Genomic DNA, 16,142 nt, shown 5'->3' with positions numbered 1-16,142 from the left:
TAATTAATGGACATTTCAGAGATCAGTTTGGGCAGGAAAGAAGGGTTAGTTCTCAAAGACACTATCTCTGTGAAAGATCAAGTATGGATAAAGCTTGAAGCTCAGAGATACGTCTGGCAGAAGTAATGGCGACCAAAAACAGGGTTTTCCATGACAAATATTTGAGGGTGCAAGAAGAGGCTGGTTCGAAGGGTGGCATAGTCAGAGCTTGTAGAACTAATGGCAGGTCCCATGGTTGTATAGGTTCTGTAAAAGGGGGCTTCAAATGATTCACACCTTTTATGAAGGTCATGCATAATTTGTTTGACATGAGAGGGAGTATTGGACACCCTCATGGAAGTTAGATATTGCAGACAAATGAACTCTAATGGTAGAGGCCGACAAACCCAATTGAAACAGATCGGCCAGATACTCTAGGATATTCGACACTGGTGCTGAGAAGGGATCTACTTGTTTTCCTTTCTGCCAACAGGTAAATCTTTTCCACTTGCTTAGATAAGTAATTCTAGTGGAAGACTTATGAGATGCAATAAGAATGTCCCGTACTGGTAAAGAAAGATCGTTCTGCCTGGCAATCAAGGGAATTGTAAGAGCCAAGCTATGAGCTTCAGGCTGTTCAAGTTGGGATGAATCAGGTTCTGCGGATGTGAGATCAACTCCGGGGTTAGACGGAGAATCCATGGTTGATCTAGCAGGTGAGGCCAAAGGAAGGGGAACCAGATCTGACGAGGCCAATATGGTGCTATGAGGATCACCTTGCTCTTCAACCGACGGGCTTTCTTCAGAAACTGGGGAATGAGGGGAAAAGGTGGGAATGCATAAAGAAGACCCGAGGGCCAATTGTGGACTACAGCGTCTCTGGGTGACTGTCCCGGAGATGGAATCAGGGCGAAGTAGTTGCTGCATTTGTAATTGCCGGGGATGCAAAGAGGTCGCACCAAGGATGGCCCCAGCAGTGGAAGATCTCCGCTGCCTCCAAGGGATTCAGGGACCACTCGTGAGGTTGTAGAATGCACCTGCTGAGTCTGTCTGCTATCATGTTGGAACTCCCGGGAATGTGCCTTGCTAGAAGAAAACAGTTGGTAGCTATCGCCCATTGCCATATCCTCATGGCCTCTCAACAAAGGGGGTAAGATTTGGTTCCACCTTGTTTGTTGATGTACCAGACAACAGCCATGTTGTCTGATTGAATTGCAATAGTCCCAGATGGCAGCATGGGATGGAATGCTTGCAACGCTAGAAGCACCGCCCTCAGTTCTAGAACATTTGTATGCAGTCGGGCCTCCAACTCGGACCAAGTGCCTTGGACTGTTTGTCCCTGACATAACCCCCCCACCCCACCCCATCAGGGAAGCGTCCATGATCACTGTAGCCTTGGGTTGCTGGGGGGAGAAGGGGCGGGACCAATGTGACAGATTGTAGGTCATCTACCAATTTAAATCCTGTTTGCACCTGTGGGTTACTTGAATCTTGGCTGAAAGAGGATGCTGAAAAGGGGACCATTGGGTAAGCAGTAGCCATTGCAGAAGCCTCATATGAAACCTAGCCAGGGGGACAATGGTGATGGAGGCTGCCATGGAACCCAACAACTGTAGGACAGAGTGAGCTGTGGATTTGTGGATGCTCTGGCATGGATGCTTTGCAATTCTTTGTGTCCAAGATAACCTCTATGAATTCTGTGGATTGAGATGGGGTGAGGTTTGATTTTTGCCAATTTATGGTTATGCCTAGCCTTTGTGTAGTGAGGAGAGATTATACCAGGGCTTCTTGCAATAGATGTCTGGTGGGGGTGGAAATGAGCCAGTCGTCTAGGTATGGAAACACCTGGAATCCTTGTAGTCGCAAGTGAGCTGTGACGACCGCCATGCACTTTGTGAACACACTGGGGGGCTGTACAGAGTCCGAAGGTCAGCACTCCGAACTGGTAGTGACAGGCTCCTGCACGGAAGCTCAGAAATCTTGATGGCCTGTTCACTTTTATATGGTAGTACGCATCTTGAAGATCAATCAAGCACATCCAATCGTCTTTTTCCAAAAGCGGGAGGATAGACTGTATTGTGATCATCCGGAATTTTTGTACTCTCACAAACTTGTTCAATACACTGAGGTCCAAGATTGGCCTCCAGTCCCCGGTTTTCTTTAGCACCAAAAATAGTCTCGAGTAGAATCCGGATCCTATCTGGTCTAGAGGGACTATTTGGATGACTCTCTTTCTTGGCAGCTTTTCTATCTCTAGTGCTGCTTCTTCCCTTTGACTGGGTGGAACGTCGGGAAGGTTTTTTGAAGGGACAGGACAAAGATCGAAGGGGATATGATAACCTCTGGTTATAATCCTTTGTACCCAATAATCGGTGGTGATGGGTATCCAGGCAGAAGGGTACAAGGAGAAACGACCCCCAACCACCTCCCGAGAAAAGGGGTTGGGCCGCTCTTCAGGAGCGCTGGTAGGACTGGCCATGGAACGAGTCCCTGGAACCCTGGTTACGCAGACCCCTTCTGCCCCAAAAGGGGTGTCTTCCCTGTGAGTTTTCCCCTTTGCCTCTAAGGAAGAACTCGGCCTGTGTGTCACGGAAAGGACCCTGAGATTTCTTGAACCATATCTTCCCACTCTTTTGGTTTCGGGAGAAAGCACGTTGCGGGGAAGAGTAAAAGACACCTACGGCAGAAAGGGTATTACCGTCCTGTTCACATCTGGCAAGTGTGCTTTTAACTTTGGGTCCAAACAACGAGGAGGACTCAATGGGGGCGTTAAGGAAGGAAGCCTTAAAGGGTTCCGCGAAATCGCACAAGCACATCCAGGTCTGTCGTCTTAAGACCACAGCTGAACTCACTGCTCTAGCTGCTCCTTCTGATGCATGAGATATCAGCCGCATGGAGGAGTTCGATATTGACTCAATGGTGGCCAGCTGAGAGGCCACTTTGTCTCGCACCTCATCAGACACGGCACCTGCCAAGGTTTCAGAGAGCTTGGAAATTAGATCCATTTGAAGCCTGGTAAAGTGTGTCATATAATTCAGGGACCTGATTGCAAAGGTCGCTGAAGCGAAGGTGCGCTTCCCTATCCTGTCCAGGGCCCGGGACTCCTTGTTGGGCGGGTGGACAGTCTGGCTTTCTTCTTCCGCCAAATCCTTTTTTGTTGCGGCCGCCACCACCGGGGCATCTACAGGGAGACCTATAGACCAATGGGGATCCGTGGCAGGAGGGGACAAGATTTTGTCTGGCCTCCGAGGAATAGCCACTACAGTGTCGGGGGCCTTCCATGCACGCTGCACGATGAGCCGGACAAGTTCATTGGCAGGTGGAGTAACCCAGAAGGTAGGGGGCTGGGCGTGAAAGGCCTGCAGGAACACAGACTCCTCAGAGGTTGGATTACAGGGCTGCCAGTCACCTCTCTGTTTAAGGATTTCGAGGATATCACCAAATGATACCTCAGAGGGTGACCGAGGGGATCCTTCCTCCTCATCAAAGTCTGTGTCTTCAGTGAGGGACTCCTCTGTGGAGTCCATGTGCTTCCTCTTACACAAACTTGTCTGGTGGGCTTCCTCAGAGGTAGAAGCTGGGGAAGGCAGTGTAAAAGGGATTTCCTGTGGGAATATGTCCTGAGGCCCTTGCACCTGGTGTCCATTAGGTGCGATTTGTGAAAACAATGTACCAGATGAGGGTAGGGGGATAGACAGCACAGTATCGCCAGAAGAGGCTAGAGCCTTCTCCATCAGTTGAAAGGCTGGTCCACCTGAAGAGGGATGAGTGTCCAGGACAAGGATCACCCCTCCGCTAAGCGGCTCAGCCTGCTGACTCGGAGTCCCTGGATGGCTGTAGAGAAGCAAATTATCCTGGGTCATAACAAAACTTTCCTGCCACGAAGGCAACTGCGGTTCCTTAGTGAGATCCATAAAGGGAACCGCAGAGGGGGAAGACTGTGCTATATCCATGGACTTCAAAGACAATGAAGGAGGGAGAATAAGAAGGGGTTTTTGGAGATGAGTGATCACCTCCCAAGGAGGGATACGTCCTGAGTGGTGGGATACCTCTGGCCAAAAGCACTTGATCCACAAGATGCAACACATCGTGTTTGGAGAGGCTTCTAGTGGACCTCATGGAGACAGAGGGAGAGACAGGCCTGTCCACAGCAGAGACAAACTCAGTGCCTACCTCACCAGTCCGCACAGAGAACAATGGTGCCAAGAGAGACTGGACTACGGGTGCCTGCACCAAGGAAGTCATCGGTGCCAAGGTCACGGTCTGCACTGACACAAGTTTCGGTGCCGAAGTGGTTGTTGTCGGTACCGAAGCTGGAACTGACAAAACTGGAGCCAACAACTGTGGCGTCGGTTCAGAGTAAGATGTCAGAGGCAAAGTGGTCAAGGTCTGCACCGACTGAGTGGTCGGTGCCAATACAATAGTAGTAATAAGTCTGAACAGAAGAGCCCCTCTGTGTCGATATAGCAAAGGCTGCAGGAGAAGACGGAGCCGAGATTGCTAATGGAGTCGAAGGCCTTGGTGCCGAAGGTTTAGGCACCAAAAGCACTGGGGCTGACTGAGTGAGCCTCGGAGCAGAAAATTTTGCCGTTTTAGGTTTTGGTTGGCGGTAGTCCCCAGCCGGGGATGAAGGCAAAGACTTGACCTTAGTAGATACATCTAAAGTTTTTTTATGGGTTCTAGGAGGGGTTGAGGCCTCCGACCCAGAAATAGCCTCTGAAAAGAGAGATTTAAGAAGTCCCTTCAGCAGCAACTTATTTTTCCTTTCTAACAAGGTTCTATTAGAAAATTTTTCACAGATAGTACAGGGCGGGTCAACAGATAAATGGGATGCCCCCAAACAGTAAACGCACAAAGCGTGTGCATCAGATGTAGGAAATTTGTGTCCACAATCAGAACACCTTTTAAACCCCAGACTACCTTTCTTATCTGCCATGATAGAAAGAAGGGATATAAGAAAGGGTACCAGCAATGGTACAAAAGAATACCCGAAGGTATGAAAAAAGGAGAAATACCAACGATGGTAGGGGAGAAATACCTTGCGTTAAAAGGAGTAGAGAAAAGCGGAGAAAAACTCAAGAAAAGATGGTCGCTAGATGCAATAGGGTAAGAGGCAACGAAACAGAAACTTTTCTGACAAAAAAGTTATATGAACAACTATTCCAACAACAAATAGCTATACTTAGCTCAAGAGTAGCAGCTTGACACTACCAAATGGGAATGCGGCAAATGAAATCTGGGGTAACAGGGAGAAGGGAATTCTGGGTAAGTGTTTAGCTCGAGAGAATGTAGTTGATGCAAACTTGGAAAATGGCCGGCTCGGTTCCGAGGTCGGAACCGATACCCATACGTAAGGAATGAATGAGGATTAACAATATCAGATCATATATTTTCTGGGTACCTGTCAAATCTTCGAATGCTCAAAATTTCGAACGTTACATGGTCGAGACCAAATGTTGGAAATTTTGAGTGCTCGAAGATAGACTTTCAATAGCACCGTAAGGTGCAGATAGGGAGAATTTCCTTTTTCTGCACTGAAGTGCGGTCTCGGAGTTGGTATACTTAAGTAGGGGGGGTGTGGGGGGTGCAGGGGGGCCTGCCCCCTACCTACACTGTTAGTGTTTTTTTCTGTTTTCTTTCTTTCTTTTTTTATATTCGAACATCCAAATGTTGAACATTTGGTCTCAACCATGTAATGTTCGACATTTTGAATGTTCGAACATTTAACATAGACCCTATTTTCTTACATTTTTAAGCAAGCATGCAAATCATTACTATTCACAAATGACACAGAATTATTTACAAAATTCTATCTAGCTGGGGTAGCAGTGTCACATTTCTATATAAATCATATTAATATTTTCAAGTGACATATAATTATTTACAAAATTCTAGCTAGCGGGGCTGGCAGCATCTCAGTTTATCACAACAGTAACAAAAGTGATTTAAAAGGCCCTGTAAGGCAGACAATGTCAGTACAATAGTGGAGATTAGTTTACAGCAATAAAATACAGTAAAAATAGTAGGCAGCAGACAATAAAAGTACTATAAATGGTTAGAATAAACAATAACTAGTAAAAAATAAGCAAAAAAAAAAAAAAAAAAAAAAAAAACAGGATACTTGTTATATATCACAAATCAGAGTTCTGGTCAGTGGCCCTCCTCCATTCAGCTCAGTGTGAATAAGTCAAAGTATAATTAAAGTTCATGAAATTAGTATTGCTTCAATCTTTGATATCAGCCAGAAGTGCTCCTTGCAGCACCCACAATGTGTCCAGACTCCCCCTGCAATTCGTATGGAGTTACATGCATCGGTAACGTATCTAAATACGATCGTGGATCCTTCTTTACAAGACTTCTTACCCCGTATTACTATTGGAACTGTCTGGGTATCTTTCTTCCACATTGCTCTTGTTTCTGCCTGTAAATTCTGATATTTTATGATTTTGTACCTCTCTGTATACAAGACACTGTAGTCACTAGGTGTAAAGATTTCAATGATCAGTGCTACTTTTGTCTTCTTTTCATGGACCACTACTTCGATATTATAATGTTTGCACAATCCCCAGTGCCTTTCTGTATACAGTCCTTCTGCCATTAGTATGTCACAACCAGCAACAAGGTGTACAACTGTTTCCAATTCTGTTTTGCAAAACCTACGTTTGTCTGTTTCTCCCACATGTTCAATGGACTTTGTAAATCAATGTGTACTTAGTTCACTATCTTGGGCAGTCAGTATTGGCCTTTCATCTTTTGGTTTGAATTCGCCTCTCATTAACCATTCCTGTGTTCGAGATCCTGATCAACATTTATTTTATTTTACATTTGTGAACCAGGCTAGTCCGACTGGATATATGTCCATCTTCAGCAGAGGCCCGGAGAGAAAAGCTCCAACAATGAACATGACAGCTAATTACATTTCATTAAATTTATACATGAAAGTATATAATAGTTCATTACATTTCTTACAATATATACATGACAGATGCAGACAGAGAATTCATTTGAATAATACAACAGAGAAACCATATACAAAGACACAAGTCTGAAATGTTGATGGACACTGAGTTCATGGGCTAACAGTGACATACAAACGTAGTACAGAAAAAGTGTCATTTGACCTAGAGATAAAAGAAAGAGATAGGTTAAGTACAGGGGCATAGCCAACGTGTATTGACGTACTGTTTAAGTTAGTCTTTGAAAAGGGTTATTGAGGAAACCAAAGTAAGATCAGCAGGCAGCGAGTTCCAGATTTTGCCAACAAAGTTAAAGAACAAGGGAGTCAAGGGCTGTGTTCTAGGTTTTAATTATTTGTACTAGTAGTCTGTTGGATGAGCGGAGGGTCTTAAGGTTATTGTATGGGGTAATAAGGTTGTTGAGTATGGGAGTATTATCAGGCTGATAAAGAATCTTATGTGCAATTATAATTTGGTTGTATAGGAGTTGGTTAGGTAATTCTAACCATCCTAATTGAGCTAAGTTATTACAGTGGTGGGTTCTGTATGCTGCTCCACAGGCAAATCTAGCAATGTTATTATAGGAGTTTGCCAATTTGTTGAAGTCATTTTTACTCAGGTTTATAAATATGGGGGAGGCATAAAGGAATGTAGAGAGTAAGTGGGTATGGGCAATAATAGTCTTAGCTAATGGGGTAAGGAAGGGCTTAATCCTATATAGGGAGCCAAGTTTTTTGTTGACTATTTTTATAGTACTGTTAATATGCACATCAAACTTAAAGTTGGTATCAATTAATACCCCTAGTAGTTTGGTAGAGGGATCAGGAGATATGATGGTGCCATTGTTTGATTTAACAGTAAAGGTAAGTGAGGAGGACCTACGGAGTTGGAGAAACTAGTAATAGTTTTGTTTTCTTAGGATTCAATATGAGTCGGCGATTAAGGAGCCAATTTTCAACTATGTTAAACACATTTTGGGTTAGAATCTGTAGATCAGAGGGGGAAGTAGGTGAGCACATTAGTGTGGAATTGTCTGCATACTGAATACAGGTGGCTTGTGGAATGACTGCGTGCAGGTCATTAATAAAAATAGAAAATAGGAGAGGTCCTAATATGGAAAGTTGTGGAACGCCAAGGGTGATGGGAAGATGGGTAGATAAGTTGTTTTGTCATAGTACAGTCTGCTGCCTATTATTTAGAACCATTGTATGGCCAGCTTATCTAGAGAAAAGGATCTGGGTATATTTATGAGTAGATGATGGTTTACCATATCAAAAGCTTTAGAGAGATCAATAATGAGGGCTGAGGAAAAAAAGTTATTATTGCAAAAAAGATAGGAGGGCAGAGGTGGTGCTGTGAAGTGGTCTAAAACCATGTTGTGAGCAATTTGTTTTGGATAAGATAGTTTATCAGTTGTCTATGTACACATTTCTCCATTATTTTCACCAAGGGGTGATAATATGGCTATGGGTCTATAATTTGATAATTCATTGGAGTTGCTACCTTTATGCAGAGGGATAATATGAGACATCTTCCAGATAGAGGGGATGGAATCTTCGGTTATAGTTCTATTAATCAGGATGGAGATGGGATAGGCTATGGCGTCTGCAGCTTTTTGCAGATTTTCAGCAGGTAAGAGATCAGCTGAGAGGGTGGTAGGTTTGAGTTTCTTAAGGGTATGAACAAGGGATGTGGGAACAGGTTGAAGGTGAAAAAAGGTTTGAGAGCTATGTATAGAAGTAGTAGGACTTAAGCCATCAAGAGATAGTTGGTTGGCTAGAGATTGGATGGTCTCAGTAAAGAAACTATTAAAGGCATCAGAGACTTCTTCAGGACTACAATGGTTAGTGCCTGAGGGGGTTGGAGTGGTGGATTGTCCTGGGTGTAGGAGTTTATTGATGCCTGCTCAGAACTTTTGAAGTTTGTTTTGGTGGGTTTGCTATAACTGGTAGTAGACGTTTTTTTTTATCTAACAAAATGGATTTTTGTGTCGTTTCTTAGCTGTCTATATTTTATTTGATATTCAGGGTTTTTTGTGGTATGCCATTTGACCCAAGCTTGATTTCTAAGTAGGACTCTTTGTCTAGCTTCTTTTGTGATCCATGGGGGCAGTTTTAGTTCTAATAGAACGCGTTGGCGCATGGTGGTCTAAAATGGTTAAAAATTTGTATTAAAGTAAGTTACTGTTTCCTCCAGTGGTAGGTGTTTTAGGACTGACCAATCACATGAACTTAGTTCATTGTGGAAGATATCAGGGTTAAAGTTTTTGTTTTTTATTGTCTTATAGGTGGGTTGGTTAAGAATGTCAGTCTTGTGCCTAATTATAAAGGTGAGACAGTGGTCGCTTATGTCATCAGGGAGGTATATTTGGGGATGACTATTAATGACAATCCAGTCTAAGGTACTTACTTTGTTGTTGGCTGATCCTAGTGGGGGAGGTAATGGTCTGAGTAAAGCCATATAGGTTAATATGGATAGTAGGGTTTTCAGAGGAACAGTTCTTCCAGTTGATATTAAAGTCACCACGGACTATGGTTTCTTGGGCATAGATGACAACCAACATAGGATGTCTTCAAGGGTATTAATGTTATTACCTGGGGGAATATAGACACATATGATTATTGATTTGCATCTTAATAGTAAGAATTTCAGCATTACATTTATGTGGTAGTTGAAAAGCTTCTGTGGTCATCTGTAGTCCAGATTTGTATAGGACAGCTACCCCCCCCCCCGCCCTTCCTAGCTTTTCGATCAAGTCATATGATATTATAACCGGGTAGTATAACTTCATTGTCTTGGGTTGATGGTTTTAGCCATGTTTCAGTTAAGACATAGAATGTCAAGTGAATGGACTTCTAAGAGGGCATGCAGGTAGGGAAACCATATTATTTATACTTCTAATGTTCAGGTGGCCAATCAGGAGTGAGTTGGGAGGTCTATTTAGGATTTGTATATTAGTGAGAATAGTAGTGTGAAGGCTTGGGTTACTGATAGCAGTCGGGCCAGGGTTCAGGTGTATGTCTCCATCTATTAAGAGGTTGTATTGTATCCTAAATATAAGTTTTGGGAGTTTATATATTAGTTTCTGTTTTTTCCTGGCGTTTGGGTTACTGTACCTGATTTGAACGATTCAGTGATAATATGGAAATAAGTGGCTAGGTGAGCAAGGTTTATTTACTAGGTTTTGAAAATTTGGCCTGATTGGAGTAGAGGTTTGCCCTCTAGAATAGTGAAAGCCTAGATAGTTCTGATGTTCATAGGTGGTGAGAATATATGGTACAGTCAAAACAGGTATGAGGGAAAATAGCAGTAGCAACCTCAGATGTACTGAAGTAGGTAGTGGTGGCATTTTAGGAGTTGTATACTTTGGCTAGAATACAGGGTGATAAATGGGGGCAGTTTATAGTTTGTAAGTTAGGTGTATAATTAAGTATGTGCTGAGAAGTGAGGGAGTGGCTATGTCCTATAAATTTAACAGCACTGGGGGCAGGTGGGAACAGGGGGCAGGGTGAGGTGAGGAGCAAGCTCGAGCGCAGCGAGGGTGAGCAGAGCAGGGCTAATACAGACTCAAGATACTTACAGCACCCAAAAGGATTTTTATAAGCAGAACAGGTTTGATTTTTTGTTTTTCTTTTTAAATGCACCAAATTGAAATGTTTTTTTCTCTTAAATGCACCAAATTATTCTTGGAATGCCTGGTTAGACTCTTAGGTAAATTTAATTCAGGTTTAAAGATGGGGACTAACAAGCTACTAGGGACATATCCAGTGCTTTAGACCCAGGGCCTTAAATACATTCTGAGCAGTACTTTACAATAGTGACCTTGTTATAATAGATTGCTGGGGGGCAGAATAGCTTAATACTCCATGTTACAATTCTGCAGGGTGAATTTCCTCCTCTGTTGTGACCCTTTCAAGTTGAGGGTAGTTTGGAGGGGGATGGCACCTAGTCAGAAGAAAAGTGAGCAAGTATTCAGATAATCTCTATTTTTTCCCAGTGCTTCTTATATCAGACAATACACTGTGGATACTAGCTATTCTACAAGTCTGTACAGCAGTAGACAACTTATAGTAACATGTAAAGGTTATCATAAGGTCCAGATTATTTCTATATAATTTAAAAGCTTCTAATTAGGTAGAATAGTTCAACGACTACTCCAGCAGTCATGACTTACCTCTGTAAAACTAGCGACTAACTTACAATAATTTGTGGATTCTAATGCTAGCATGGCATTATAACAAAGTCTAATTTGTGCAATAAGAACATGAGGTTCTTCCAGGAGTTTTCTATACTTGCAACCATATTTATGCATTTTCCACATTTCCTGCTTTCTCATCTGATCCTTCACCTTATATTATTCTCATGTTTCAAAACTTTCACTATGTTTGGGTCTTGAGAAGTCATGCAGTCCCACGACTGCTGATCTATACATATAATCAAATTCAAGGAGGCCCATACCTCCTTCAGAATTTGTGATATATAATCTTGGTAAGCACTGATTTTTGTAAATCACTTGATGAGTATGAAGTATCTTTCTTGTTTTCCTGTCTAACCTGTCCAACACATTTTGCTTCACAGTAATGCTAAGATGATCGTGTGGAAGCGCAACAGTATAGATAAATCTAAAGGCCCTGCCGACTACAACAGTATACTGGTCAAACACCAGCGAAGAAATTAGATCTAAGCATACATGAAACAGATTTTCCAGACCATTACTGATTCTATTTGTTCACTTCACACTAAAGGAGAGAATTTTATCTATATTCTGGACCCCGGTAAAGTACGCCTCATTAAAGGGATAATGGTCTGGGCTGATAACGATTATGCATCTCCAATGACAGGGTATAAATGTACTGTAGGAGAAGTACATGGAAACATCTTTTGTATCTGGCGTATTTAAAAGCATTTCCAGGAAGTACACATACATTTGATTCCCCTGTGGAAATTATTCAAAAGTACATTAGCAGACTGGAGTTCTGCTGTGGCGATCCCTAACCGGGAAAAAGCCGAAAGACAAGACATATTGCTTCTTCAAATGGAACTATTGTTGTTTTGACTTATCTGAGAAATACGGTAGTGATCTCCTTTGGAAATAACATCATTGTTGCTATAAAAAAAAAAAAATAAATAAAAAATAATAAAAAAAAGGCAGTTCAAGGCATTCAAAGTTATTTAGAACTGGACTTTGCACTGCCAAAGAGTGGATCTTGCCATTCATTCTAGAAGATTCCTGCCAATCTCAGATACTTGAACTACGGGGTTACTTGCTCTACAATGATCATTTTATCTATCTAATGATAAAGTCTTGGATGTCAGGTGGTCTAGTAGGACAGTTTATTTTTCATTCTATGTCTGAGAGTTTCCACTCATACATTCTGCCAGTTAACATGATTTATAGGCTATGACCTGAGAAGCGATATTTTAATTTTCCTCTAGACTGGTAAATTAAGACAGCATGTATGTGGTGACTTCTGTGATTGTTGATGTACTTAATATTCTCACTTCTTATATTGTGTTTGTCTCTTTTTCAGATATATGTGTGTGGGCTGTAGATGCAGGGACACAGAACATATAAGGATTTCTATTTATAACACATTTTGTTAAGGATTTCTATTTATAACACATTTTGTTAGCTAGCTCTTTACTCAGTTTTGGAATAATCTAGAGTTCATGAAGGCTGTCCTGATGGGGGTACATTTCCCCCTTTTTTGGGAGTTCTTATTTTAAATCTGTAAATAGCTATATTTTTATTTTCTTAAGCTTAAAGTTTAGAATTAAGAGTTACTTAAATTGCTTTATAACATTTTAACTGGTGTTGTGTACATTTAACTGTAGACAAGTCTTTGGTACATCTGTCTGTTAAGTGCATATATGTTAAGTTGGATGATTGCCTATTCATATGGTGATATAAAGATCACTACATAGAATGTAAAAGATCTAACAACTGTTGAAAAATTTAGAATAGTTACTATATATATATATATATATATATATATATATATATATATGTCTATATATATATATATATATATGTCTATATATATATATATATGTCTATATATATATATATATATATGTCTATATATATGTCTATATATATATATATATATATGTCTATATATATATATATATATATATATATATATATATATACACACACACATATATATTAAGCATGTTAAGCTCCATTTTGTGCTGTTACTGGAAATTTGTCTAAACATTCAGGAGTATCTTAAGTAAAAAGAATATGTCTATGAAGTTTTTATGCCCATCCAGTGTGCAGAGACAGGGGTACTGCTCTTTTGATAAGATGGGTGGCATTGGATCCATGAGCCCAGTTTGTGGAAACAAATTAGATCTCACATATTGAAATGTGATCTAGTATGAGGGATTTCTGACCATAGTAGTTTTTATATTCCTCTGGGTATTTCTTCTGATGCTTTGCTTATCTTTATGAGATCTTGGGTACATTTCCAGGATGGACTGGTATTAAGGGCCAGAGACTGAAACAATCTCTGCATATGATGAGGTACACTGTGGTGCATGTCAGACCCACATTCCCATATGCGGATCAACATTCAGAAATTTTACAACCGTGACTGGTATGATTTATATCCATTAGTATCATAGGCTTCTGGAGACCTGGTATACCTATCCTTCATAAAGATTTGTATCCTACTCCAGAAATGACAAATGTTTTGTTATTTTGGAACATTAAAATCCAAAATCTACTGAGGATACAAGCCAGCAAGCAAGGAAGGAATCACAAAACTGGACAACCAAAGGATTTTAGCATAAAAAAGTCACAGCTTTCGTCCAAGTATAAGACTTCATCATTGCCTTGTTGTTGTTGTTTGTCTTTCGGCTTTTCCCGGTTAGGGGTCGCCACAGTGGAACTCCGGTCCGCTAATGACTGGCAGAAGATTTTCACGGTGCTGAGTTGCCAGCTCGACGCCCAACCTTCAACGAAGGCAGGCCCATTCACGCATGTCTTTCGGAACGCTACTCGACCCACGTGGGAGGACATGCAGACTCCACACAGAAGGCACTCCCCGCACTCCAGCTGAGAATCGAACGGCAGAACCTCTTGCTGTGAGGCAACAACCCTACTGCTATACCACCGCAGATGATGATGATGAAGACTTCATCATTGCCTATGGTAATAAAAAACAGAACCAAAACCAGAGCTGCATATCAGACATTTGGTTTAACATATAACATATACTTATGCCAATGATTTATGCTTGTATTGATGGATCCTGACAAAGATCTCTTCAGTGTCTTCCAGCTCCTGACTTATTATGAAGTATTATCAGGTTACAATAACCATCTTGAAAATGTAAGCTCTCAGGGTTCATTATACACCGTTATAGGGCCTGTTACAGCAACACCCCTTTTTAGATAAGGACTCCCCAGTCAAATACTCGGGGTTATTCATGTCTAGTTCTCTTCATGAATCTGTGAGGGTTAACTAACGAGGCGCTACAACCCCAAAAAGAGAGCAAATGTTTAAACAATGGAAGTTGTTATGACTGGGGATTATCCACAGAACCCATGAAGTATTTATATGAGGTGCAATGTCTCCCACACTCTACTACAATTTGTAAATCAACTGAATAAACAACCACTCACATTTTTGTGGAAGGAAAAGAAGCGTATGATATTGGGAAAAAATGATTTTCCTTCCCACGATGGGGTGACTTAGGCCTACCCAACACTGAGTAGCGTGTGAGGGCCATACACTGCATAGTATTTCTTGCCATAGCCACTCAGTCATACATACTCCTGGAGACGGTGGTACTTTCTTAAACCAGTGGCCTATATAAGGAATTACAGACTGGGCCACAATCCATACAGGATAGGTTATGAAAGATTCTATCTACAGCTGTAAGCTGTTTTACACAAACTTTAGACAGGAATAATACAGGGATTTGGAAATGAGATCTTAACCTGATTTCTTATTCACCTTTCTTTTCTTTCCTCACTACAAAGGATAGACTTATCTTTAAGAGTTGTCATGTGTTTAAATTGTGGGGCAACCTTTTATCTGATGGCAGATTGGTGCTCTGATTTGAATTTATTCTGGAGTATGATTTGGATGATGAAATAGTTTCTATCATGTTAATCAAGAGAGATACAAAAACTTGGTATAACTGGGATACATACAGTTACCTCAGATAATTCTATGACTGTTACTCACCAGGATCTTATACTCCTTAAGAACAACATTAGCAGGCCTTATGAAGTCTTAATTCAAAACAAACGGCAGTTTATTATAAACCTTTACTCCTTTCGGAGAATAAGCTTCATGTTCATATTTCCGAGGAAACGTGCTAGAGTCCTACTGTTACCTAAATATGCAACAAAATCCAGAAAATGTAGATTTTTTTGGCTATCATAAAAATTATTTGTGTCTATATCACTTCATCAAAAACTCAGTTTGTTGAATGGCATTTTCAGTGCAATCACATCGAACATGCCGTACATAGAAATGATCATACTAAGATCGTGGTACAGTGAGGACTGGGAAATGTGCCCTTTTCTCACTGTAATGTGATCTCAGAGTTGGTATACATAATTAGTGGGGGGTGTGGGGTACACATCCCCCCACATGGGGGGACTTCAACGAATGGCATTTCCGATTAAATGCCACTCACTCAATGAACGGAGTTTTCTATGAATTGATATAGACCCATTATTTTATATTTTTCCTTAGATAGCCAGACCCCCCCCACCGACTCCTCCTTAATGTTGAAGTTGCAAAAATCAGGAAGTTAAGGGACTGGATCCATACATATTGGAGTTGTACTGGACTGTGGCATTTTAAATAGATGTCTACTAAACAAGCTACAAACCTCATGGAATGGTTCCCCCAGGTTTTATCCCTGAATTAGATTTCCTATATATTATGGATGAGTCATTGCATTCCAAGGTGGATGTGGCAGTCGTCATTAATTTAGTAAAGTTACTGGCAAAGTACTAGAAAGAGGAAAGAGAACTCACCTGCATTCTGCAGAATTTGATGTTATTGTTGAAAGAGGTTAAACACCTCAAGATATCCCGCTTTGGTGTTCCTGCAACTTTCTTCTTATTGCAAAATGGCAAATGTTGCCAGAATGACTCCTTTAATTAAGGTTGTTTTATTTGCTGTTTTTAGGTATTGGCAAGCAATGATTTATACACACTGGAATCATGGCGCTTACAGCA

General features: G+C 41.2%; 1 protein-coding gene across 1 annotated transcript in view; it reads right to left on the bottom strand.

Annotated features, from left to right (window-relative positions):
* LOC122814149 (flavin-containing monooxygenase 5-like) overlaps window positions 1-16,142 on the bottom strand; it is a 704,592-nt gene that overhangs the window by 462,760 nt on the left and 225,690 nt on the right. The window lies entirely within an intron of this gene.

Source organism: Protopterus annectens, chromosome 10.part0 (genome assembly GCF_019279795.1).
Source record: "Protopterus annectens isolate FY-2018-M chromosome 10.part0, PAN1.0, whole genome shotgun sequence".
In the NCBI taxonomy this organism is placed as follows: Eukaryota; Metazoa; Chordata; order Ceratodontiformes; family Protopteridae; genus Protopterus; species Protopterus annectens.
The sequence above is the reverse complement of the archived record's forward strand: the minus strand, read 5'-3'. Positions and strand labels throughout refer to the sequence as shown.